A 15,889-nucleotide genomic window follows, 5' to 3' on the forward strand; every position below is an offset into this window, starting at 1 on the left:
AGCAGGAAGAACATTAATCAGTAAGTTGGTCTCCTTTCTGAGACCTCTGGGCTAAGTGCTCTGGTTATATCTTACTGCAATGCAAGTGACCTTGACTTTGAAGTTATGATTTTCTAGGCCTTTCCTCACCCACATCTCCATCAATATTTGGTTAGATACCACTAGGGATAACTTGAAGATGAGAGAGAAGACACAACAATGAAGGATGGCATTGCTCTTTCACAAAAACTTAGGAAATAGGACCATTCCTTCGAGAACCTCGAAGAGATGTCAGTTCCCCTAACACCCCACCAACCCAGCTTTCCAATGAGGTACCAGGGGACAGTTAACGAGTCTGGTCACAAACCTACATGCCATTGTTTCTCCCTGAACGTCTTAAAATGCCTTGATTTACCCACAGGTCAACTCTGATTTACCTCTAACTATGTGAAACAAAATGAAATAAAGTTAAGTTATTTTTATGTTAGCTGTACCTAAACCCAAATTTTATGGCCACTGCTACAGGTAAGCAGCCTAACAGCCTAATAAAGATTTGTTGGAAATTAGCCATGAACATAGGAAATGTCACTCTCCTGCCACAGATGATGGCAGTGGCCCTAGACCAGTCTTGCCCTCTAGAAACGTGTCCTGAGTACTCACCAGTGGTCATAATGAGTTGCCCCATCCACGGAGCTGGGGATGATCCCTTGCAGTTCTGTACCTGTTGTCCTACGAGTCAGGAGTAGTGGGGGAACACAGGGTCAATAAACGATGTACTCCCTATACTCAGAAAAAAAAAAGCACCATCCCAAACCCACAGAAGAGCCATATTCAGGCAAGTCCTCCACGTCCGTGGCAGGACGCACTGGACACCCTTGCCACACTCACCAGCCCAGACACCTCCACTTCCTCAGAAAGCCGAGGGCATCCGCTTTGCCAGTCTATACCTTCCCCCAGAAAAGTTTCCTCAACTTATAAGAACATGTCCTTATATTATGAACCATGGCATGTAATACGGATTTTGAATATTTTCCTACCATAATGACATCTTTATTCTCCTACTCTTAATGACATTTTATCCTTTGCTTCTCCTTTACTGTTTCTGGGGCTAGTTTCTTATGGCTAACATTACCCATATTTCAGATTTGGACGTCTGTATCTTCCAGGGATTTTTAAGTGACAAGCTCACACTCCCACCAGGTGTTTCCGTACTCAAACCAGGCCTGCCCAGGCTCGAGGGCCCACGGTATTTGCCCGCTGCTGCCAATTGATTTTCTCTATGCTGCTTTTATTACGGACACAAGGCCGAGCTCACGAGTATTATTCTTTTTCTTGGCTATAACCATGAATTCAAAAAATATGACTCTAATAAAGAAATCTGTTTTTCATGCAGATCATTAAAAGAAAAGCTAGGTATCTTCGATAATATCCCAACTAGCGTTACCGAGTATACAATGCTAAAAACTCATATAGATCAACAAAGTGTTGCTATGACATAAAATTGAAAACTAGGTGTAATACAAGAAAAACACTGTCTATGATGAAACACAATAGGCTTCAGTGATCTCCTCACCAGCAATGTTAAGCAGAAAATGAAGCCGTTATCTGGGAAATCTAAGCTAAAAAACAAAGCCAGAGCTCACCTAAATAACTTAAATATTGAAAACATAATATAAAAGTGTTCCACTTCAACCATTTCTTTCCTTTAATCCTGGTTATCTCCTAAGAAATCTAATTTAAGGACAACCATGGTATCTACGTATTCTCAGTAGCGCTTACTATTTTGTCCTATTAGTGCTTGATACACATAAAGTAATAATACATAATGAAGTCCTGTCTGTATATTGCTTTTTGAAAATTAAAACATCAGATAATTAGGTATGCAAAAGGTTACCTTTGCTGTTATTATTCTTCTTATTAGTATTATTACCAATAAAATATGCCATTAAAATCCCACGGCCTACTTGGCCCCATGCTGAATTGAGAAGCGGCAGAGTCCTGCCGAAACAGTGAGAGAAAAGCTTGGCCTTGGGCACTGCTGGCTAGAGTGTGAATTGGTACAACGCCTTTGGAAAGCTGTTTGCCAGTGTCTACTGAATCTGAATACATGCTGTGACCCAGTAATGCCACTCCCAGATATATATCCAACAGAAAGATGATGCATATATTCACCAAAAGATGAGTGTTCCAAAATGTTCATAGCTTTCGAAATAACCAAAAACTTCAGCAATCCAGGCATGGCTTAGCTGGTTGCTCTGGTTCAAGACTGGCTGTAGTCAAAGTGAGCCGGGGCTGAGGTCTCATCTGAAGGCTCAACTGAGAGGCTCTGCCTTCGAGCTCATCTGTGGGCTCCTCACAGATGCTGGCCTGAGGGCCTCAGTTCCTCCCTGGCTGTTGACTGAGGCCTCTCCTAGTTCCTTGTCCTGCCGGCCTCTCCATAGGGCAGCTCACAACCTGACATCTGGCTTCCACCATAATGAGAAAGCAAGAGAACAAGACAGAAACCAAAATCTTTTTGTAACCTAACCTCAGGAGTGACACCCCATCATTTTTGTCACATCCATGAAACGTGAGTCACTGGATCCAGCCCAAGGTCAAGGGGAAGGAATCACACAGAGATGAATATTAGGAGGCAGGGATCATTGGGGCTAATCTTAGTTATGCCTTAGTAAAATTTATGTAAAAAAAAACTATTCTTAGAACTGCCAAGTGAAGTCACAGTGTCTGGCTACACAAGATTTTTTAGTTTTGTGCTGTCCTTCTTTGGCCTAAGAATCTGTCCATGAATACTTCTTGAGTTCTAATTCAGTTTCTTCGGGCTTTTTCCTGCTTAACAGAAGACATCAAGCTTCAGGATTTACTTCTTGACAGACCACCATTTGATCAGACCCAAATGAGCATCTTTTTTTAAAATTTAATTTAAAAAATTTTTTGGCCACACCATGTGGCATGGGGGATCTTAGTTCCCCAACCAGGGATTGAACCCACACTCCCTGCAGTAGAAGCACAGAGTCTTAACCACTGGACCGCCAGGGAATTCCCCCAAATGAGCATCTTGGACCTGCTTGCTCATCTCCTTCTCCAGCTAAGAAGGCAAAACCTGGATGCCAGAGACAGGGGAATTGCTATTTTCACTTCAATATCACATTACAGACACAGCTTAGAAAAGAACCTGGAAAACCAACACCCCTCACAGTTAAAATTCGTACCACCTCAATTGGGGTTCACGTCATCGTACGCAAAAGCCAACAAATACAGTAGCGATTGTATGGCAAACCATATGTTAACACGTGGGGAATGAATAACCTTTAAGCTTAAAGTAGGTTGTCTCTTTCCATCTCTGTTGTGCCTTGGCATGGCTTCCCTGACAATTCCTACCAAATGTTGAAAGAAGTTGTAGTATCTGGCTGACCCATCACGACGATTTCCTTTGCCAAAAATGACTAACAGTTTCAAACGATTAAAATAGATCCCATTTAGGCAGCTCTCCACTTTTCCTCTTGTAAAAAGAGCCCTGTGGCTCTGGTGCATACATCACTGTGTACCTCGTGCTGAATAATCTGTCCATAGGCATTGCTGAATGAATGAATGATCACAGTGGCCACCCAATAGAGTAGGGAGGGAGGGCTACTCTCCCTGGCACTCACAATTCAGGCTGCCCTGTCATCTCGGTTACTCCCATTCAAGTATTTTTCATGCTGCTAAAATCCTAAAGGGATGTTGTGTCTCCAGTAGTTCATTTCCTTCTTAACCATTCTGCCTTCTAGAGTTGGCCTCAGCTTTAAAGCCAAAATAATATCAAAGGGAACAGGGGTTAGAACTCGGCCGTTGAACACAGCTCGTTTGAACATAGCCCATTGTCTGTCTGCTCCTCCCTGGGAATGGAAGGTCCTGAAGCATTCTAACCTGAATTATCCTGACCAAGTTTTCCCAGAAATGTACCTCCCATTTTCCCATGCACAAGCACCCTCAAGACAATAATCAAAGAGTCAGAAATAGCCTTTTCCCTCCTCATCTTACTGCCAAAGTGGTTTTAAACAACTCCGCAGAAGACATCAGTCAGCCTAGAGCCCCTTCTGTTGCTGCGGTTCAGAATGAGGCTGGGTTGAGGGAATTTGGAGATTAAGTTTACAGAAGGGAGAAAAGCTGAGCTTTCATTTTCTATCTCAAAACTAGGCACTATGTGCTGACCTTCCCACAAATACAATTTCCCATCATGGACCAAACAACCACTCAGGGTAATGAATCCCCAGCCTGGTCCCCAAGTGGAGGCTGGGCTGCCAGCCCATCTGCTGGGAATAGTTTCATGAGGTTCTAAACTAGACAAGAGAATGGATAAGATGATTTCTAAAGTCACTTCCAAGTCTAAATATTTATTATTATAAGATCCGTGTTTGGCAGAAAACCTACCATTTCCCCATCTACGCTCTGCAGTAGGAGCACAGAGTCTTAACCACTGGACCGCCAGGGAATTCCCCATCTACGCTCACTGTGTCATCCAGTCCTTTCTGTGGCCCAGGTGGTTATCATGGATTGTATGTGCAGTGTGTCCGTAGATGAAAATATCATTACCTCTCTCTTAACCCATAACTTGAGCGTCATCAATACACCCTTCTGGCCAACTCTTTTTATCAGATAAAGACAATACGCTCTTGGACTGCTAGTAATGAAAGATGGTAAAGGTAACAAAAAGAGAGAGCCTTCCAACTTATTAGGTAGATTCCCAGGCTTTTCCCACAGCACCCGAGGCCCAGTTTTTAATGACAGTTGCCTTTCAATTAACAACCATGGGGTATTATAAAAGCAGGTAAAGGTCTGGAAGCAAGGATGTGTTAAGGGCTGGGCAGCTAATAATAAACCTGGCTCCAAAAATGACTGTTAATTATATTAGCAGGTCGGAAGAGGTCAAATGTTCAAGAAACACTGCGTATATATGGAGACACAAATTCATTGGAAAACTCATTGAGTCATTGCTAGCCAACCACCATCAAGAAGGTGGGTAAGCTGTGAGATGCCTAGGAGTGAGAAGACAGCTCCGGGAGGAAACGCTGTCAGGAACAAGAGAGCTGGAAAATGTGTGACAAGGTGGGGGCTCATCCCCCATCACAGTTAGCTGGGAGAGGGACTCCGTTCACATGGGAAGGGCTAGGGACCCCTGGACAGGAAGGCTGGGCCAGAGTGGAAGGCCAGAGTGAACGCAACCATGAAGGACCTGGGCCCAACCTCCCAGCTCCACATCCAGCCAATGTCGTTCCGCCTCCCACCGGCCCCACCTCCACCCTGGGAAGAATTAACCAATTTGTTGGGTCTTCGGCCTTCGTCCTTGGGAACCGTGTATCTCTTCCTTCATCCACCAGGGGGCAGTAAAGAGTCTCCTATGATGCGGAGCTGAGCTGGGCTCTTTGTCTGAAGTGGTTCGGTCCCCAGGGTCTATAACCTGACTAAAGGTCACAGAAAATTGGGATGGCCTGCTCTGTAAAGAACAAGGCACTAGGGCTAAGGATGCAATTACCACTTTCTGGGTCCTTCAGCTTAACAGAGCACAGGAAACACACCAGCCCTGGAACAAAAAGAGCCATGTTCAAACTCCATTCTTGTGTCCGTCTCTTTGCCGCCCCTGAAGTAATTTTCTGGGAAAGAAAAAGCCTGTCATTCCAGGTATACAGCTGTCCCGTTTAGAATGAAATATAGATGTTGACTATTTCCAAATCCTGAGGGCTTTAAGTGTATGAGAACTACGCCCTCAGAGAAATATGAATTAAAAGAAATGACGCTATGAAAAAAGGAAATGTCTTATGTCTCAGAAGACCAGTTCTGATCTGCTGATAGTAAATGCATTGGCGATAAGTCCTAAGAAAGGGGGGTGGGGAGAGGCTGCGCGGCCCAGGAACTGATCCACCACAACTCAGGGCCCCTCTTTGCACAGATTCCATCCCAGGGTCACAGTGGCTCTCTCCCCTCCCCTTCCCCTGGCCCTCGGGGGGAGGGGGTTCTCAGCATCTTTGCTTCCCCTGTGCATCCCCTCTCTCCTCTGGCTCATTTACGTGTGCATATGAAAAATATTAGAGTTTGAAATTCTAGGAAAGCGTGATGAAAGTAGATGCATGGCCTCGCTGGGGCTGATCCTTTAACGGATCCAACTTAAACTGTGGGCAGTGCTGAGCACAAAACCACTGTCAACTTCAGAGCTCACCAAAATGACTCTAGATTGGGGATTAAGATAAAGATGAAGGTAAAGACATTAGTCTTTCTCTCTAAAGATGCAGTCACTCTCAGCAGGACCTAATTTCATTGACTTTTATGATAATTTCCCTTTGATTCTATTACATTTAATTCTGTCTCATATATGAAGAGAAAGAAAAGACATGAAAAAGATGAGTGAAAAGCTATTTCAAAGTTAAATGGTAAAGATATACTTTTTTTTATTATCTCTTGGTGGTCTAGGTAGTCCACTCTATACACCAAGAGTGATGATTTCATTACTAGTTATTAGAATGCAGAATCATTTTAGTCTTAAAAAGCTAATTCGTTATCTTCTCTTTGGTAAGTATTCATCTCAAGGAGATAGCCACTACACGCTAAGGCTTACTAGTGCAAAATTATACCTCCCGATTTTCAAAATAAATTATCTTTTTTATTGAGTCACCTAAGCCAGGTGTAATTAACCATTTTGTAAGGCCATCTAGGTAAGATTCGTTAATTCACATGATTTGTCTAACTTCTGTGTTGTCCACATCATCGTATAATGCATTCCACGTAGTAAGTTCTCAATTAAATGTCAGTTGAATTTAATTTCATCTTCACTTATTGGAGAGGTTCATAGTCCACACGAAAAAGACCATTTAAACTCTTTTTCTACACCAAACTAAAAAACTTTTTAGTTCTTAATTTTTCTCTGTATTCCTCCCAAATGCCTTGGACTTTCTGAGAATAAAAACTATTTAAGGTCAGATTCTCATAGCGTCACACAATGACAGGGCCCAGGAAATCCAAGGTGAAGGATGAAGGTACTCCAAGGTTCCAAATGTGTGCGCAGAGCAGAGACCCCTCTGCAAACTCCCCTGAGCAGATTAACCAGGAAGGTAACAAAGCTTGTGCTTCATGGACACTCATTTGCACAACAGCATTCCTAAACCCTGGAGGGGTCCTGGCACCATTTTCACATGGTCATAAATACTTGTAAAATTTGCAAAAGGAAGATATTTTAACCATCATCAGTTGAATTAGCAGGTTTCCCTTTGTCACACTTCCCTCTGAGTCAGGGGGCATTTGGATATCCACTGGCATTTTGGGGATCCAAAATAAGGGAAGGGTGAATTGGGAATAAATCCACTTTGTATTCAGTTGGACACACTTATGTGGTTCATTGTGCCCTTGTGTGTAGTGAAGTCATTCCTGCTTGTCTCAGGGTAAGAACAACCTCTAGGAATACTGCCATCTCTTACCCACAAAGGTGCAGGGAACAGAAATCTACCATGGTGTGAATGTGACTTAGGGTACTCCTCCCTGCAAGTATGTGGGAGAAAGAAGGTTTAAGATGTAGAGAGCTGGAAGCTAGTTTGTGTAAATTGATAAACTAAGGATTCAGGTCTTATCAGTAGCAAATCAAAATGAAAGAACTCTTCTGTCAGCTATGCACTAAATAATACAGCATATATAATTTTAAACACTCTCTGTCTGTTTTTATGGGAATAGTATAAAATAGGATTTTTTAAATTCTTGAGTTTATCACACACAAACAATTATGTCAGCTGTGGACTCACCTGTTTTATGCCTCCCAACTATCAGGTCACATCTTAGCAGACTTGAGTCACCTAATCCTAATAAATTCTGGTAGTTACAGATGAAATATTATGAAAATTCCCACTGATGCAATGAAGTAAGTTGAAGAAACAAGTATTCCAGTGACAAACTCTTACACATACACACCAATAAGTCAAAGGTATGCCGTAATAGTGATTTGACTACACAGTTATGCAATTAGGTATAACATAGCAGTAATTTTAAAATGCATTCAAATCGTTCCTGTTCATGCATTACTACCAGAGAAATTTTGAGATATTTTCCAAATTCTAGATCATACTAAAATTCAAACATGACTGGAAGGAAGAATAGTAATAATATAGCAGTATTAATTTTCTGATATTTATGGTTCTGTTGTAGTTACGTAGATGAATGCCTTTGTTTGAAGGAATTGTACTCAGGGTCGTTCAGTGATGGGATATCATGTCAACTAGTGACACTAAAATGGCTGGGGCGGGGTGAGGGGAACAGTTTTTGCATTGTACTTTCAACTTTTCTTTAAGTTGGAAATTATGCCAAAAGAAAAAAATGTCAAAAATCTCTCTTATGTTATTGTAATGGAAACCAAAACCTATGATAGTTAAGATCAGGAACATAAGCAAAAGAATCAGGTTAGCCAATAAAATATAGATAATAAAAATAATGAGAAGAAATAAAAAATATTATGAGAACCAGTACACTCCCAGCCAGGAAACAAAAATTTTCAAATAAAGATAAATAAAAATCATAAAGTGGATGATAGTAATGGTTAATAATACACACAATTTTAGTCAGCAGAGCATGTATCAAAGTCAGTAGCAGCTTCATGTTATAAATTTGTTGATTTCAACTTGTACTGTGATCTTTCCAAATAACATGTTATAACTTAATTAGACTCTCTTTAGTAAAAGACAATTTGATTTTTAAGATGATGTATCCCAAAAATGTTAACAGAGAGTTTAAGAATAAACAATGAATTTTTAAATGTTTTTCTCAAAAATATATTTTAGTAGTAAAAGTTAACATTTCAAACTATTCTGAGATCTGGAGTAGCCTATTACAAAACTAAAACTTTTGTTATGGTTTTGTCATTGTTTTATTCATTTTGTTGGTGAACTGTTTTCAGCAAAACAAAAATTACTTAGATCAATAGCTGATTCACTTTGTTACAAAGCAGAAACTAACACACCATTGTAAAGCAATTATACTCCAATAAAGATGTTAAAAAAAAATTACTTAGATCAGACTGATTTTCAGACTGGAAAACTATATTTAAATCTCTCAAAAGTCATAAAGATTCCACCAAGTACAAGGTTCTGTTTGTCTGGATTACATTTAAATGAAATTTAAACGTAAAGAATGAATATATTAAAGAAACAGTTAAGAAACAACATTATGTAGAAGTGCTATAAGAGTTTGTAGTTACTACACTTTTTTCCATAAAGAGGTTTACTTTTACACATGTCAAGGTGAAAAGTAGCTTTCTTCAAACAGTAGAAATACAATGAGAATTGTCAAGGCAATTGCCAAATTTTACGCACTTTTCATGACCACTTGGAAAGATGTAAGTAAAAGAAAACAAAAGGACTAATTTATCCAAAATATTTCACAAAGAATTAATTGAAATAATGGAGAAATGTGTACAAAATTAATTCGTAAAACTACCCTGTTATTGTAGAACCTACAGTAAATGTGGCAAATGCTGATTTCTGGGGATTATCCTGGATGCACGTTCTAATGTGAGATGCTGTGAATCATCTTTAACGTGTTTGCTAATGGCAAGCCATCTGTCTGTGAATTTATTAAATAAACTGAAACAAGTTCTGGAGAATTATAATTTTCCACGGAACAACACATGTGATCTGTCAACAAGGAAGCTATTGTGAATGGTGAGATATAGGACTCCAGGTTCTTTTTTAAAGCAATAGTAAGACTTCAACTTCTGGCCACGGTGGAATAGTGGTACCAGGCTAGATTTTCCTCTGGACAAAATTTAATAAACAAGTGTTTCAAGATGTTGAATATTAGGAAGTGCAGAACTGTGATCCTTATGAGAAGGGAAACAACAAAATGAGCCCTGTTATCTCTCCAGCTTTCTGCTTGGAAGTCCTTCTCAGGTTTTAGTGCAAGAACGTTGAGACCAAATCAAACAGAACAGTCTTGCTGAGCTAAGGGTACAGAGATTAAATTCAAAGCTACTGAGGTGTGAAAACTTTGTGGAACAGGGTATCAGACTGCAGAAGTAAAAATGTCTTTATTCACAGATGACATGACTTCTATCTACAAAATCCCAAGGAATCTGCATAAAAACTACTAGATCTAATAAGTAAACTTAACAAGGTGATGAGATATAGTCTTCTACATACTAGCAGCAAAAATGTGGAAAATTACCGATAAGATGGCATTAGAAGGTCCTTACCTATCAACAATTACTTTAAGTTGGATTAAATTATCCAATCAAAAAGCGTAGAGCAGCTGAATGCATTAAAACGACAACAGCAACAACGATCAAGACTCAACTATATTCTGCCTACAAGACACTCACTTTAACATTAAGGACAAACATAGGCTCAAATGAGTGGATGGAAAAAATATTTCACACAAATGGAAGTCAAAAGAGAGCAGTGATAGCAATACTTATATCAGACAAAATAGACTTTAAGTCTAAAATGCTAACAAAAGACAAAGAAGGTTATTACATAATGATAAGATGATCAATTCATCAAGAGGATATAACAGATATAAATATACATGCACCCAACATCAGAGCACCTAAATACATTAAGCAGATACTAACAGATAACAGCAGGGGGACTCCACTTTCAACAATGGACAGATCATCCAGAAAATCAATAAAGAAGCATTGGATTTGAACTATGCTTTAGACCAAATGGACCTAACAGATCTATATAGAACATTTCATCCAAGAGCAGCAGAGTACACATTCTTCTCAAGTGCACACAGGTCATTCTCCAGGATAGATTATAGGTTAGCTCACAAAACAAGTCCTAGCAAATTTTGAAAGAATAAAATCATACCAAGTATTTTTTCTGACCACAATAGTATGAAATTAGAAATTAATAACAGGTGGAAAACTGGAAAATTCATAAATATGTGCAACTTAAACAACACAGCCCTGAACAACCAGTGGATCGAATAAGAAATTTAATTTGACAGAAGTGAAAAAATATCTTGAAACAAATGAAAATACAACATATGAGATGGACCAGAGATGGACCATATGAGATGGACCAGAAGCAGTTCTAATAGTAATAAATGCCTACATTAAGAAAAAAGAACAAATATAATATTGTAAACCAACTATACTTCAATTTAAAAGAAAAAGAAAAAGAAAGATTTCAAATAAACAACTTAACATTACACCCCAAGGAACTAGAAAAAAGAACAAACTAGGCCCAAAGTTAACAGGAAGAAGGAGATAACAAAGATCAGAGCAGAAATAAATAAAATAAAGATAGAAAAAAAACAGAAAAGATAAACAAAACTAATAGTTGAATTTTTAAAAAGATAAATAAAATTGAGAAACCTTTAGCTAGGCTTACCAAGAAAAAAAAAAAGAGAGGGCTTACCTGGTGGCGCAGCGGTTGGGGGTCTGCCTGCCAATGCGGGGGACACGGGTTCGTGCCCGGTCTGCGAGGATCCCACGTGCCGCGGAGCGGCTGGGCCCGTGAGCCACGGCTGCTGGGCCTGCGCGTCCGGAGCCTATGCTCTGCAATGGGAGAGGCCGCAGCAGTGAGAGGTCCGCATACAGCAAAAAAAAAAAAAAAAGAGAGGACTCAAATAAAATTATAAATGAAAGAAGAGACATTACAACTGATATCACAGAAATACAAAGGATCATAAAAAACCACTCTACACAATTATATGCCAACAAATTGGACAACCTAGAAGAAATGGATAAATTCCTAGAAATACACACTCTACAAGAGTGAATCAAGAAGTAATAGAAAATCTGAACAGACCAATAACCAGTAAGGAGATTGAACCAGTAATCAAAAACCTCCCAACAAAGAAAATTCCAGGACTAGATGGCTTCAATGGTTAATTCTACAAACATTTAAGGAAAATTAACACCAATCCTCCCCAAACTCTTCCAAAAAATTGAAGAGGAGGAAGAACTCCTAAACCCATTTAACAAGGCTAGCATTAATCTGTTACCAACATCAAGTAAGGATACCACAAGAAAAAAAATTACAGGCCAATATCCCTGGTGAATATAGATGCAAAAATTCTCAACAGACTACTGGCAAACTGAATTCAACAGCACATGAAAAGGATTATACACCATAATTAAGTAGGTTTTATCCCTAGGATGCAAGGATAGTTCAATGTATGCAAATCAATAAATGTAATACATCACATTGATAGAATGAAAGATAAAAATCAAATGATCATCACAGATGCAGAAAAAGCATTTGACAGAATTCAACATCCTTTCATGTTAAAAACGCTCAACAAAGTGGATGTAGAAGGAACATACCTCAACAGATAAAGGTGATTTATAGCAAGCCCACAGCTAACATCATACTCAATGATGAAAGACTGAAAGCTTCCCTCTGATATCAGGAACAAGACGAAGGTGCCTACTATCACCACTCCTATTCAGTGTAATACGGGAAGACCTAGTCAGAGCAATTAGGCAAGAAAAAGAAACAAAGGCATCCAGATTGGAAAGTAAGAACTAAATATTTTCTGTTTGCAGATGCTATGATTTACATATAGGAAGTCTTAAAGACTCCCTCCCACACACACACCAAAAAAAAACCTGTTAGAATAATAAATGAATTTAGTAAAGTTGTAGGACACGAAATCAACATACAAAATATAATTGTGTTTCTTTACACTATCAATGAGCCATCTGAAAAGAAATGAAGAAAACAACCCAGTTTTTAATATCATCAAGAACAGTAATGTTCTGGAGATCTAAGGTACAGCATGGGAACTGTAGTTAATAATACTGTATTGTACACTTCAAGTTTGCTAAGAGAGTAGATCGTAAATGTTCTCACCACCACCACACAACAAAATGGTAATTACGTGAGGTGAAGAAGATGGTAACTAACCTTATTTTGGTAAACATTTGCAATATACACATGTATCAGATCATCACTGTTGTACACCTTAAACTTACACTGCGTTATAAGTCAAGTATACCTCAATAAAGCTGGGGGAAACGCACACAGAAAGACATCCAAATGGCAGTGTATTTTAGCTGACGTTCTTGTTCTCTTATTTCCTGTGGTTTGATGAGCTGCTTTGGTATTACATCTTATTAGTGATGGTTAGTAAGATGCTTTGATTTTCTTTCTTACTCTGTGACCCTTTTTACTCTCATTGGTGACTTTCAATCTATTAATGACAAATCAGTTTTATCCACTAATTACCAAGGTCAACTTCCACAAATGCTGTAGTCATAGCCACAAATCATTTGTCACAGCAGAGCACAGCTGAGGAAGCAATTCACTTACTTCTATCTCACAGTTAGAAATTCATTTATTTCTATCCCCCCGTTGGGTGATGTGATACAGCCCCTCATTCAGCGCATTGAATGAGCACCTCATATGTGCCAGGCGCTGTTCTAGGTGCTGGGCACTCAGCGGTAATCAAAACAGACAAATTCTCTGCCCTCACAAAGTGTACATTCTGGATGAGTGAGACAGGTAATAAACAATTTAATTAAATAAGATAGACATTATGTTGGAGGTAAGCGCTAAGGAGAATGACAAAGCAGAGAATGGGGAGAGGGAGGGTCAGATCCCAATGGTGAGGTGGATGTTACAATTTCCAGTGGAATAACTAAGAAAGGCCCCAGTGAAGAGATGACATTGAACAAATACATGAAACCAAGAACATCCCTTGGGTAAATTCCTTCCAACCAGAGGGGACATCAAGAACAAAACTTTGATGTGGGAGATTATCTGCACAAAGAACAGCAAGGGAATCAGGGGGCTGGAGCAGAGTTAGTGAGAGAGTCTGGAAGCTGAGGTTGAAATGTGACTCAGGACCTGATCACATAGGGCCTTAGAGCCATTCCAGGGACTTTGCTTTATTCTGAAGTAGAAAGCCTGTCTTAGCGCATTTGGGCTGCTGTAACAAAACACCATAGAACAGGTAGCTCATGAACAACAGAAGTTTATTGCTCACAGTTCTGGAGGCTGGAAGTCCATGATCAGGGTGTCAGCATGGTTGGGTGAGGGGCCTATTCCAGGTCTCAGACTTCTCATTGGGTCTTCACATGGTGTAAGGGGCAAGGGAGCTCTCCAGGGCCTTTACTGATGAGGCACTAATACCATTCTTGAGGGCTTCACCCTTGTGACCTAATCACCTCCCAGATACCATCACATTGGGGGTTAGGATTTCATCGTATGAATTTGGGGGACCACAAACATTCAGTCTATAGTAAAGCCGTTGGACGGTTTTAAGCAGAGAAGTCACATGACCTGGCTTCATTTTTAAGACTCTCTCCTGCTGCTCTGTTGACAATGATTGAAAGTGGTCCAGGGAGACGCAGGAAGACCAAAGACATCTCATCAATTGCAATAAGACTGCCTGGTTTGACTGGAGATTTCATTGTTTCAGCCTCTGGCCCTTAAGTTTATACATGTAAGTTAAGAAATTGTCAGAGGAGGGAAACAACTAAAGAAAATCAAAGCAAGTCTATCTTGTTCCTTGGCAATGTCATACAAAAATGAGAATGATAAGCAGAGAAAGAAAATATGAAGAATTATTCTCTTACCTTTATTTTTCTCTCTTTTTAGCCAAACGCCACACATTCACCTAAACAACAGCACTTTTGTTTTTCGACACGACTGACATTGAGGTGAAAGAATGATTTGGTGACTTGGTGGGGCTCCTGCTGGCCTCCTACGGATCTAAGAATTCAGAAGGAAAGAAAAGTTTCCTAAAAAGAACCAAAGGGAGTCAGGAAGGTGAGTTATAAAATGGGGGAGATGTTCCCAGAAGGGTGTAGAAGGATGAAAGGAAATCCTACGACTTGATCCCATTAGGAAGCTGACCCTAGAAAAACTGGGCTTTGTGAGCAGCACTGATCCATTAGCTACAAGGAAAGGAAGACATAAAACTGCTGGAAGGTAGTCAAGATCAACATTATGCCTGTGAAAGCCTTTGTGTTTGGATGGCGTCTTGAAGTTTGGGAAATTAAAGCACAGCAGATACCCTTGTCGGTCCATCACTGATTTTACACCAAATGAACAAGGAGAAACGTGGACAGAAGTCTCTAGGAGAGAAACCGTTCATTTATCATAGGTTACTTTACCCACAGTGGAGAAATGTCTTTAGGGCTGTAAGATCGTCTCAATGTTTCCTGCAACTAGTGTGGTGACTGCTCATTAGAAGAGGTTCTAAAAAGATAGTCCCAATAACCTTGCTTTTATTACCCACAGAGTCCACGTCTGTCACTGCACGTGCTTGAGGCAGGGCACCCACACCAAGGGCAGCTCAAAAATCGATTGTAACTGGATTATAGGGATTGGCCAGAAAAATAAAGTAGCATGAAGCGTGTTAGATACTGGACTGGGGCCGTGGAGAAGATGCAGAAAACGCTTTCGTCCTGCTTCACGGTTTCACGTGGCACAATCAGGGTTTGAGGGGGAAAATGCTGAAATCGGAAGTTGCTTGTTTCCTGGATGGATAGCAGTCATTTTGAGCAACCACCAAGGGCTAACCTTACAGAGTTGGTGTCCACCATGCAAGCTCCTCACACCCAGGGGGGCGGTCATTCTTGCTATGAACCTTACGTACTGTTGGGGATTGTTTTAGGCATTTTTCCCCGCTAGAACAAAAGTCCTTTGACTCACACAATGGCTCCAAGTGTTGTGATCAGGCTCTTCAAATACCGCCAGTACTTCAAATCCAGAATCTTTAATATTAATTTTGCAAGTTCAACATTTATTACGATCTCTGCAACACTCTAGGTTTGCATGTTTGGAAGAAACCGTTATTTCATGACAAAAGAAAATTTTGAGGCTCTTTGCCTCCATGTGTCAACTTCTCCTCATTTTTTCTTTCAAAGTATTCGCTGGAGTGCTGGAGGGCGAGGAGGGACCTGTATGCCCTAATGCAGGAAGGGCTGCCGTTCTACCTCGTC

Source organism: Lagenorhynchus albirostris, chromosome 10, assembly GCF_949774975.1.
Source record: "Lagenorhynchus albirostris chromosome 10, mLagAlb1.1, whole genome shotgun sequence".
Lineage (NCBI taxonomy): Eukaryota > Metazoa > Chordata > Mammalia > Artiodactyla > Delphinidae > Lagenorhynchus > Lagenorhynchus albirostris.